Genomic DNA, 10,537 nt, shown 5'->3' with positions numbered 1-10,537 from the left:
CCAAGTGAATAGAGAAGATCATGGGCGATGGAACAAGATGTGAATAAGTACAAGGTTATCCCCTTTGGTTGGAGGCCTGTCGGTGCAGAGCATTTCTTAAATGGTGAAACGTCGAAAATATTGAGGAACAGAAGGACTAAAACATTCCTGTTCAGAAAATACTGAAGTTAACATGTGGGTGCAGATAGTAATTCAGAAAGCAAATCTTACGTTAGCTGTTGAGTGTTTGTTATCGAGGTGAGATCTCGTCTGGAGTACTGTGTGCATTTCAGGACCTCTGGCCTATATACTTCAAAGGGAGTATAGGGTTGTTCACGAAACTGGTTGCTGGATTGGTGGGACTGTCCTATGCATTAGTGATTAAGAAGACTGGGCATGTTGTCTCTGAAGATTAGAAGAATCAACAATATTCTTAGAAATTTCCAATGTTCTTAACGGGATAGATAGATGAGATGTAGAAAGCATTTCCAAGGCACAAGTCAGGAATGTGATGAAATAATCTCCTGGATGAGCAACACTGATAAAGTTTGACATGTGACAGATCAAATCAGTATCGCATCCATCCACCACCTTCAAAATTCACTCCCTTCACAACTAGCAATGAGTGGCAGTAGTTTGTGCCATTGACAAAAATGACAGCAATAACTCATCAAGGCTCCTTAGACAGCACCCTCCAAACTTCTAACCTCTGACATCATGAAGGACAAGGGCATCAAAAACATGGCACAATCTGCAAGATTCCCTCTAAGTCATACATCAGGAAGACTAGGAAGGATGTTGCTGTCGCTTCACTGTTGCTCAGTCAAATTACTGCTTGGTGACCAGGAGCAGTCCTCATCAAGCAGCTGCTTTCTTTAGAGGCCAAGAAGATGGAGAAACACCAAGAAGTACCCAACACTTGAACAGAAGTCTTTTGCCACAAGTTACACAGCTTTTACCAAATGCCTGTTTGTTCTCAGAGATCGGTAAACCAATCTCAACTGACACAGATCATACATTTTTCCTTGCTATGCCTCAGAACTAAACCATAGCTTTGTCATGAACACAAGAAGATAATTTAAAATGACTTACGAGTTCTCAATCGCTTACTTTGGCTTTCTAATCTTTCCTTTCATCCACCACACTCACTCCTATTCCTATGCTCCCATATATTTGTGGGCGGCACGGTGGCACAGTGGTTAGCACTGCTGCCTCGCAGCGCCAGAGACCCGGGTTCAATTCCCGACTCAGGCGACTGACTGTGTGGAGTTTGCACGTTCTCCCCGTGTCTGCGTGGGTTTCCTCCGGGGGCTCCGGTTTCCTCCCACAGTCCAAAGATGTGCAAGTCAGGTGAATTGGCCATGCTAAATTGCCCGTAGTGTTAGGTAAAGGGGTAAATGTAGGGGTATGGGTGGGTTACGCTTCGGCGGGTCGGTGTGGACTTGTTGGGCCGAAGGGCCTGTTTCCACACTGTAAGTAATCTAAAAGTAATCTAATCTAATCTAATCTAATATGAATCCAGAGAACAGCCAGGGAATTCCGAGTGGCATGGCACTCATCCACAGATTCTATCACAAAAACATCGACCTGGACCCAATATACCGACCACTGCAGCAGACAGCTGGAACTGACAACCGGAAGTGGCAGAGACAAACCACTAAAAATGCCAGAGGACACAACACAGAAGCGCTTCACAGGAGGCTGCCAAGCACTGAGGATGTCACCTGGACAGGAGACGAAACGTCTGCAACACAAATTCCCAGCTCCGCAAACAGAACCAGAACAGTTTGCCTAATATTCATATCAAATACCTTTGCAGCGCATAAAGAATGGCATATGTATTTAAACTTGAAAAAAACTGCATAATGATATATTGTTCCTAAGATTCTTCTTTGATATCTGCAAAATCGGCATATTACCCCGTAATTATTGACCACATGCATTAAGGCACTCTGGGGCATCGCAAATTCGAGACAATGGAAGCAATTCCTCACATGCTGAACTGTCAAATCGTGAAACGTGTCGACACATTTCAGGGTCTACATGTCATATTGTTTAAACTGAGCTCGTTTATCTAATTATCTTTCTTTGCCTCTGTCTCTTTGTCCACCCTGAGTCGCTGTCTGGAACTTAAAAGGAAGTCCCTCTCGAGTAGATCATTGTAATCACAGTTTTTCCACGATTTTCTTGCTTCACAGTGTGAAAAGTGGAGCAGCAAATACTGTTCGAAATTTCCTGTTATTGCATTAAATATCCCTGACGGATATTGCAAGACCGGGATAATGCGAGGGCAGTTATTTTAAGATCAAAATTTATTTTCAAATATCTTATGTTTTTTTTAAACAGCTACCGAAAAAAAATGAACAAAACGTAAATGCGATCGATCTGACTTTAATTCATTAATATCTCAGGCAGATATGAATGTTAGGCATGGGCCATCAAAAAGGCAAAGCATGCATACGCACACAGAATATATAGCCTTTATCAGGACAGCAGTGATATGCAGGGCATGGAGAAGAGTATCAAGGCCATCACCAAGTACAACAGAGAATCATCTGCCTGTGCTGGTGATGCCTCCCTCCCGGATGTATGGATCAACTTCTACGCATAGTTTGAGTCATGAAATGATGTGGAAGCGAGGAAAGTGATATCCCCTTCTCAATGACCAAGTGTTGAGTCTTATCCGACTGATGTGAGGCAAACTCTATGCAGAGACAACCCACTTAAGGCTGCTGGACCACATCACACCCCTCACAGAAAGCTGTGCGGATGCTCTGACGTGCTGATGGATGCTCTCATGGATGTATTTAACATTTCCCTGAATTGTGCCATATTTCCAACGTGCTTCACGGCCATTACTATCGTCCTTGTGCTGAAGAAGTCTTCAGTGTCTTGACCCAATGACTACTACCTATTGTGTTAACACAACAGCATGAGGTGTTTCGAAAGGGTCGCGATCACGCATATTAATACCCTGCTGCCGACTGTCGAACTCACCCTCACTGGACACATCTGCAGTTTGCATATCGTTCCAGTCCTCTGAAGATGATATCACCTCCGCCACCCTGCATCTGGTCCTCACCCTCTGGTGAAGAAGGAAACCTACATCAGGTTACTGTTTATAGACTTCAGTTCTGAATTCAACAACATCATTAGTCAGCACCTATTTGGAAAACTGAGTCTGCTGGGCTTGAATAAGTCTCTCTGTAACTGGACCCTGGACCTACTGATTGGGAGACCCCAGTCACCCCGGATTCGCAACAACATCTCCTAATGCATCGCAATGAGAAAGGGGGCACCCCGAGGCTGTGTGCTCAGTCCACTGCTTTTCACCTTGCTTTCACACGACAGAGCATTGCTGTCGAGCTCAAATTACATTATTAAGTTGACACAGTGGTAGTGGGTCTCATTAGCAGGAACGAAGAATCAGCATACAGAGAGAAGGTGCTGCGGCTAACGGACTTGTGCAGTGCAAACAACCTGTCTATGAATGTGTGCTAAACGTAATAGATGGTTGTTGACTTCAGGAGGGCATCACTCTCTGCTGAATGTCGATGGTTTCCTCCGTGGTGATCATAATATGCACAAAATTTCTTTGCAACTACTTGGCAGATAATCTCACCTCTTCTCTCAACACCACTTTCATAGCCAAGAAAACCCAGCACCGACACTATTTTATGTGTAGGTGAAGGAAAGCCCACCCGGCATCCCCTGTCTTCACCACATTCTACAGAGGGTTAATTGAGAATACGCTGAGCAGCTGCATCACTGCCTGGTTCATGAATTGCATCGCCTTGGATCAGAAAACCTGATGACTGGGAATGAGGACAACTGAGACGATCATCGGAATCTTCTTCTCTCCATTACAGGCATCTTCACCACACGCTGCATCTGCAAGACCAACACCATTGTGGACGATCCCACACATCTTTGATTTCAAATTCATCGCCCTCCTGCCATCTGACAAAAGATACCAGAGTATTCAGTCTCTCACGGCCAGACTCTACAAAAGTTTCTTCACCGAAGCCATGCGAATTTTTAACACTATATGATCCTACTCTCTTCCATTTGTAACTTTAGGACGACTTTTTGAATGGCTGCGAAAACAATGTTTTATGAATGACTTTTTCTGTGTTACAATGCAGCTAATCCCACATTTCCTCTATTGTTTTGACTTGTCAGTAATTACTTCGCCGTCGTGCATGTTTTGCACTTTTTATGCAATTTATGCTGCCCTGTGATTGACTGTCCTGACGTCCTTTCATTGTGTTCAAGTAGAATCTTGATCTTGGCGCAACGTTCTCGTTTTTATTATGCCAGTTGTGTATGGTAGAAATGACAAATAAAGTTACTCTACTCTCGCTCTCTCTCTCTAAAATACTCTACTCTCTGTTACCTCTATCTAAGGCATAAAGAATTATGGCAATCCGTTAGAGATTTACCTGTATTTCCTCGAAACAGATTTACTGCATCCGTTGCTCCTGATGTGGTCTCGTCTACAAAATTGCGGACCAGTTGAATAAACTTCGATGGTCCGCTGTGGTTTTTTACAGACCGACACTTAATGGCAAAGTTCTGGGAAGTGTTGCTAAACAAAGAGATTCAGGTTCATTATTCCTTGAATGTAGAGTCGCATGTCGATAGGATCGTGAAAAACCTTCTTGGTATTCTTTCCTTTATTGGTCAGAGCATTGAGGAGAGGAGATGGGAGATAATATTGCGACTATACAGGACACGGGTTAGGTCACCTTTGGAATATTGCGTGCAATTCTGGTCTCCTTCCTTTCAGAAGGTTGTTGTGAATCTTGAACAGATTCACAAGATTGACAGGAATATTTCCAAGATTGGAGAATTTGAGCTACAGGGAGAGGCTGCATAGACTGGGATTGTTTTCCATAGAGCATTGAAGGCTGAAGGTTGCTTTTATAGAGGTGTATGAAATAATGAAGGATATGAGTATGTATAAATAGAAAGGTCTTTTCCCTTGGGAGCGGACGCACGGAAATAGAGGAAATATGTTTAGGGTTAGAGTTGAAAGCTGTACAAGGAACCCTAGGGGCAACGTTTTTTGTCGCAGAGGGTTGTAGGTACATGGAATAGGCTGCCAGAGGAAGTGGCAGACACTGGTAAAATTAAAGCAATTAAAAGCGATATGTATGATTCTATGAATAAGCGTGATTTAGCGGGATATAGGCTATGTGCTGGCAGATGGGAATAGATTATGTTCGGATATCTGGTCTACATGGACGAATTGAATAGAGGGAATTGTTTACTTGCTCTACATCTGTATGATTCTATGACTCTGTTAATGTAGAATATTCACAAATTGTGGGTTTGAACTATTATCTCAGCTTGTCTTTCAACAGATACAAGAAAATAAAGCATTCATCGTCTGCAGTTACATGTTTTGCATTTTCTTTTCCGCTCGAACATGCAAAATTCATAATAGCTCTTCAGTTGTGTTGAAACTTACTCATGCTGGAAGTTTGTGGCTATTTTCGGTCTCGACATATAATTTATTTTTTTCGGTGACTTGGTCGGTTTTGAAATTAGTGCTGATTCTTTAAATCCGAAAATTGACTTTGAATTAAATGGAAGTTCAAGCTCTTCGATATTCAAAATCCTCCAAAGGAACTAGCGACCATTCATAGCTTTAACGCGGTGAGGGGAATTCGAAGCTGCGCAGGGAGCCCCCAATTAGATTGCAATGGCAACGCCTTAACCTCTCGGCTATCACAGCTGACATGAAACCTGACGTCTTCATAGAAGAACAAACGAATGCATTAAATATATAAGTTTTTGGAAGAAAAAAATAGAAGGACATATTGTCAAGACGCAACGGTTTCGCCAAATCCTTTGCATTGATTCAGGCAAAGGTCACCTATTAGGTTGACAGGCTTTCATCACAACCTGGATTCTGACACAGCTGAACTTGCATGAATGCTTCTTCGCACAGTTATGGAGTCACGGAATTTACACCACACGGTAAGAAGTCCTTTGCTTCATTTTGTCCGCACTTCCGAACGATTTTGACTCAATTGCACTGCACCTGGGGCTGAAGCAGATATGCTGCTGAGTTTTAATATTCAGCGAAATGTAGTATCAGAAATATCCATGCTAAGTACTTAAAGACCAGCGCACATTCGAGAAAAGATATAGGAATTACAAAGAATGCAGAACTGATTTATAGGTATGGGTTCAGAAGACAAAAACTCTTACAATTTGACATCAGCTAAAGAACGTATGAGTATAAGAGAGGAAGATTGACCGAAGATTGGGAACTGGAAACCGTTTTGACGAAATCAGTTCAATTCTTTTTGCTGTTGCTCTCGAGACAGCAAGTCATAGAACAATGCAACACGGAATACGGCCCTTTGGTCCAACCTGACCTTGCTGGATAGATATCCTAATTTAATCTGGTCCTATTTGCCAACATTGAGCCCACATCACTCTAAACCGTTGTTACCCATAGACCTACCCAGATGACATTAAACGTTGCCGTTGTACCAGTCCCCACCACTTTCTCTGACAGCTCCTTCAAGACACACGAGAAACAGTTGCCACTCAGGTCTCTTTTAAATATTTACCCTGTCATTTTAAATCTATACTTTCTATTTTTCGGCTCCCTCACAAGGGGAAGAATATTTTGGCCAGTCACCCCATCCATGTCCCTCATGATTTAATAAACAGCAACTATTTGACTTTAACATACTTGTCAGGTGGGAAAGGTGTGTAGATTATTTCTCCGAAGGCAATAGTTTGAAGACTGACTGATGTAGAAATTCTGATGCAGAGATTTTAGAAATGCACCTAGGCGTCGTTTTCAATAAGTCATTGAAGTCCAGCAGTAGATACAGAAATCTGTTGTGAACGCTGCAGAGTGACAACCTTTCCAGCTGAAGGATTTTCGGGCACGAGAAAGAAGTCGTATTTCCAATGTATGGTAACTCAGCTCGACCGCACTTGGAGTACAGTATGAGGATTTATAATCCTCAGTTTAGGAAAGATACTATTGCTGCATGAGGAATACCATGAATGTCGATTAGCCTTAACACCACAGATGGACGTTTGTTCTGTGATTTCAAATTGGGCAAATCTGGCTTTAATTTTTTTTAAGCTTCTAAACGTGAGATGTAATGTCATCGGATGTTGCAAAATATTTGAAGTGATAAATAGGATGGTGCAGTTAAAGTTGGTTCTCTCACTGATGAATCTGTAAACAGATGAGCTCAATTTTAAAATAAAACATTGTGATTTATGACGATGATGAGGATTATTTGATTGTAGTCTAAGCCTTGAGAAGCTTTGTAATTCTCCACTGCAGTGAGCCTTGGATATTCGGTCTTTGAGTGCCTTTAAGTTGTTCATTAAGTTTTCGAATTAACAACGGCCTGAAGCTTATGTGGTTCTGCCTGGACAAGGCTTAGATATGTTCGTGATCAACTTAAATAGCGGAGCAGGCTTTCCAGAATAAATCACTCTTCTGTCCTTTCACAATTACCCTGCGTACACTCCGAATTTACTTCACTCATAGTGAACCTGCACCGTTGATAACACTCTCTCTCGTGCAGGGATCTTCCATTGGTCCCAAAAGCACATTTTAATGGTAAAATTAATTTAACCTTTTTTTTCCTGTCTGTAAATATAAAGGTCATGTCTCATGCGCTTAAAAACTGCCCTGCGGACAAAAGTCCAGAGTTTAAATAGCATTGGTTGCGTCACAAGAATCATCACAGAATGTTGCCAAACAAAGCTATCTGTGCCCTTCCATAAGTCAACTATACTTTGAAGCCCCTGAAGTCACATGGGGACAAAGGATCGATTGGATTGAAGACCTAGTTCATAGAATCACCACATTGTTATAGCGGAAAAGGACGCCATTCGACATGTCGTAGAGCACAAGGCATCGGAGAAGAAATTACCATTGTATCTGCTTCACCATTCAATCATAGCTAATCAGTTTCACAACTCATGTCTCCCACCTTCTCCCCATAATCCCTGATTCCCTTGATACTCATTAACCTATCTATTTCAGCCTTAAATATACTCAATGACCTGGACTCCAGAGACTTGTGTGGCAATGAATCCCCTTGACTCAACACACGCTGGCTGAAGAAGTTTCCCCTTCTCTCCGTTCTAAAAGATCTTCTCTTTGCCCTAAGGCGATGCACTCGGATACGAATCTCTCCCAAAAATGCAAACATCTCTCTAACATCTACTCTGCGTTAGCCATTCAGTATTCTTTATGTTTGAATAAGATCCCTCTTCATTCATCCAGACTCCATCGTGTATAGACCGAGAGTCCTCAAACTTTCCTCAAATGTGAAGCATTTCACTCCTGGGACAATTCCAGTGAACCTGCTCTGAAACGTGCCTGGTAGCGATTGTTAAATGAGAATCTTTACCTCATGAATATCTCCTGGTTTTTCGCCTTAACTTCGCACACTATTTCTATCCATATAATTACGCAATGCTCTCTTGAATGCCTCAATTATTTTTGTTTCCAGGACATTTCCATCTCATGCAATCCCTTCCCTAAATCTTCACTGTAGATTTTCAAACATCCAGTCATGAGTTGATTATATATCTGGCTAAGTCAACATTTATTGTCCAGCCCTAATTGCTCTGAAGGCATTGAGTTTCAACGACATTTGTGTGGATCTGGAGTTATATTGTGTCTGGTCTCCCACCGTAAAGGATATGGGTGAATCTAATGATGAAATTATGACAGTACCTCGATTTATCACCTTGGCAGCAGAACATTATCAGCACGGAAAATAAGTTTTACTTGAAAATATTGCATGAAATCATAATGGAATGTAAGGACAAATTCTTGTGGGGTGAAGCAGATATTGAAAGGCTATTGCTTTGTATTTTTCATCCCTAAGTACAGTCTTGTAAGTTGGCTATATTCTGAAGAAAATAGGAGTAGCCGTCAAGAATAAAATAAAACTTTCTGTATGCGAGATCAGTTAGTTCTTTCCTTCTTTTAGACAGTGTCACAAAGAACGAAATGCCAAGGACGCCTTTTGTCATAACTCGAGTAGTGAATACAAAATGGTTCATTGAAACATTTAGTTATATTTTTCCAGCAGATGAACTTCTACCCGTAGATAATGTAAGAATTTCCGACAATCCAAAGATGTGCAGATTAGTGGAACTGGCGAAGTACCCCATAGTGTTCAGCGATGTGTTGGTTCGGTTATTTGCCATGTGTAAACACAGGATAATGGGGTAGGGGGATGTGTCTGGTTATGTTATTATTGGAGGATCGGTGTGCACTTGTTAGGCCGAACGGCAAGTTTCCACAGAGTATGGATTATGTTTTGAAAAAATTAGCAATTCCAGCTAACATGCGCCTGCACATATCCTCCACCCACCTCCCTCCTCACCCCAACCACACCCTGCCACAACCGTAGTCGACTGACGCCATGTCCTGCGTGTATTTAAATTGAGAAACGCTGAATTTTATGGAAGATACACACTATAAAAGGAAACGTGATTTTCCAAATGGGGAGGAGTGATCCAGTGAAACTTAATCAGAAACGCCCACTTGAAATCTTCTTCCCACAAAAAAAGATTGGTTTCAACAGATGTATGGGCTGATATTAGGACATTACTTCAGTTCCACAAAGACTGCACAGTAAATCTTTTCCCAGGTGTGTGGTGTAGTTTATAAACGGTGGTGCATCTTTTTTATGGGGAAGATGCAGCCTTTCGAATCGTTGATAATCACTTGCTTGAGTGCGGGTAGAAAGTGAGCATGCCTGCAGGATTGAAGGGACAGGCGATACTCCTTGATTATTTCTGACAGCTGCTCGCTTCCATAACGAAGAGAATAATGTAATTCTTTCAGAAGCAAATTTCGTGCAACCGAAAGAAAAGATACAAAGCTTAAATTCTGGAATAGGAATACAATCTGAATCATAGTGCAGAAAGGACCAACTGTTAAACACGAAACCTCCAGGGATCTACAATGACAGGCATTTGTCAAATTCAGCTGGAACACGTTGCTGCAACAACTTTCCAATGTCCTTCAACTGCAAGGAACTGCTCTAACGTTTGTTCTCATTGTTACCTAAGAAATGGCAGTCAGAGAATCACCTGGAATGAATTCTCCTGGCACGCACAGTCAACTCTGATTATCCAAAAGGATATATTTATAACCCCACTATTCATTGTCTAAATTCGTCTCTTCAGCATCAAAATCAGAAAGCAAAGTATTGGTTTTCATCTGATGCTGTTGACTCTGAGCTCCACTCCATGTGCAAGTCATCATTCCTACACATCTGCATTCAGATATCGAAACATGAAACCTCGGGGCAGGAGTAGGTTCTGTCACTCAATATAATTTTGATTAATCCATTATCTCCATACCATATTCCTGCTATCTCTCAACGCCCTTTGAAGCCTTTGATATCAAACGGAATTAACATATTCTGGCATATTCTCACTGACCTAACCTCCACAATATTTTGTTGTAGGGAATTTCAGAGGTGCCGTCCTGAATCACGAAATGTTTCTTCATGTTAGTCTTAACTAGACATCGGAACCCATG

Source organism: Chiloscyllium plagiosum, unplaced genomic scaffold (assembly GCF_037043375.1).
Source record: "Chiloscyllium plagiosum isolate Xiang-an unplaced genomic scaffold, Cpla_swu_hap1 HiC_scaffold_46, whole genome shotgun sequence".
Taxonomy (NCBI): domain Eukaryota; kingdom Metazoa; phylum Chordata; class Chondrichthyes; order Orectolobiformes; family Hemiscylliidae; genus Chiloscyllium; species Chiloscyllium plagiosum.
The sequence above is the reverse complement of the archived record's forward strand: the minus strand, read 5'-3'. Positions refer to the sequence as shown.